The sequence below is a fragment of the Entamoeba dispar genome, genomic scaffold, assembly GCF_000209125.1.
Source record: "Entamoeba dispar SAW760 scf_1105229463209 genomic scaffold, whole genome shotgun sequence".
Classification (NCBI taxonomy): Eukaryota; Evosea; order Mastigamoebida; family Endamoebidae; genus Entamoeba; species Entamoeba dispar.
Genome location: NW_001855578.1, coordinates 1,814 through 3,790, shown reverse-complemented (window position 1 = coordinate 3,790; position 1,977 = coordinate 1,814). Strand labels below are relative to the sequence as shown.

Below are 1,977 nucleotides of genomic sequence, written 5' to 3'. Positions count from 1 at the left end.
TAGAAATAGAAAATAAAAGAGAAAATAAGAAAAGAGTCAAATTGAATTTATTACTGATGAGATATTGAAAAAGAAAAGAAAACCATAAACAAGAAATTAGAAAAATGACAACAAAAGAAAATACAATGAGATTTTGGAAAGAAATATAATAGAAAGAAGAAACAAGTAAAATAAGAGTGAAGAAATTGAATAATCAATCAAATGAATAAGAAAAAAGTCTAGGAATAGATTTAATTCAAATAATTTGTATAAAATAAGTTATGACAGTAAAAGAATAAAGAAATAAAGAATTGATTAAACATCACTAAGTATAATAAATGAAATTCTAAAATGGATATTAACACAAAGAAGAGAACCACTAAATCATAAAAACTACAAACAAATTAATGTTAAGTTGTTTATTAAAATTCTTTACTTGATTTATTAAAAAAATGAACAATAATTATTAAAGAATAATAAAATAAAACAAATAATACAAATACATTATTGATGAAAGAGATTCTCATTCAATCTATGAATAATTACTTGAAAATGAATTATTACAAACATATTTTATTAGAAATAAAATGAATAGAAATGTATATAGAGGTTATGAAAGGATAAGTTAATGTAAAACATTAATTGTTAATAAAATGGTTAAAATAATACAATACTCAAGAAGATATAACTGAGATTATAAAATATAAGATGAATGGAAATACGACTATTGTATATTCTAATAACATAATGGTGAAATAAACAATGAAACAAGAATATTCCAACGAGATGTATTGTCTCTTATTCATATTATTGATTGATTGTTTATCAAAACATTGAATGAGAAGAATTCAAAATGTAATTATACATAATCAACAAATGAATATAACATAGAAATAAATCATTTATTTATGTTGATGATTTAAAATAATTGCAAACTCAAATGAAGAAATGAAATTGCAAAATACATAATAAGAAGAATATTTAAATAATTAATAAAAATAAATGATGATAAATGATGAATAATGATAGATGAAAATGAGAATGGACCAGAATAAAGAAGAAATAACACACAAGTAAGTAACAATAATACATAAAATAACTATGAACAAAACAAGTGAACAAAATAAATAAAGAAAAATGAAATAGAAGAATAAACAAGTGAATTAAAGAAATAATAAATAATATAACAACAAGAGAAAAGAGTAGTATTGATCTAATACTGATGATAATACAGATGTTCTATCAAAAATCATTATCTGATTATTGATAATGAACTGGACATTATGTGAAATAGAACATAATGAAATAGAAATAAGAAAACTATTTTATTCAAAATCTGTATACTCTAAGTTGGTAAAATGGACAAAGAACACACAACTGTAACTTTTTAAAGTACATTAGAAATATATGCAGAAATTTCATAAGAAGGAAAAGAGATACAAAGAAGTTCATTAACAAAATTGAAAATATGATAGTACCACTTTTAAAGAAGACCATACATTAAGTAAAGAGTGAATTAAAACAAAGAGATTGAAAGAAATAATACTAATAAGAAATAATAATGATGAAAATAAAAATAGTACTCAACTAATAAAAAGAAAAAAGAAGAAGATAAATGATTGATAGAAGAAGAAACTGAAAGCATTAATAGTTTTATATGTGAATATGATAAATTTATATATGAACTGGCAATAGTTATCAACCAAAATGTTTGTCGAGTGAAGGATATGAAAGTATATCAGAAAATGAAATAGTTATATCAGTGATGTTGATAATGATAATATAGATGAAACAGAAATAACAGAAAGAGTATTAGAAACAATAATTGAGGAGAGTAAAGGAAAAGGATAAATTATAAGAGAAGATAATGAAAGACTAAAAAAGAGAATAGAATAAATGGATAAAAAGATTTTATAAAGAGTAATACAACTCTTTAAGAACATATTTAATTCAAAATCAAAATAAATGGATTTACTTACTATGAATTAAACTAGTTGA

General features: G+C 21.2%; 4 annotated features.

Moving 5' to 3' along the window:
- Position 1: 1 nt before the first annotated feature.
- Positions 2 to 185: a microsatellite.
- Positions 186 to 418: 233 nt separating this feature from the next.
- Positions 419 to 475: a sequence feature (AT_rich).
- Positions 476 to 975: 500 nt separating this feature from the next.
- Positions 976 to 1,161: a microsatellite.
- A 332-nt stretch (positions 1,162 to 1,493) lies between these two features.
- Positions 1,494 to 1,582: a microsatellite.
- Positions 1,583 to 1,977: the final 395 nt, after the last annotated feature.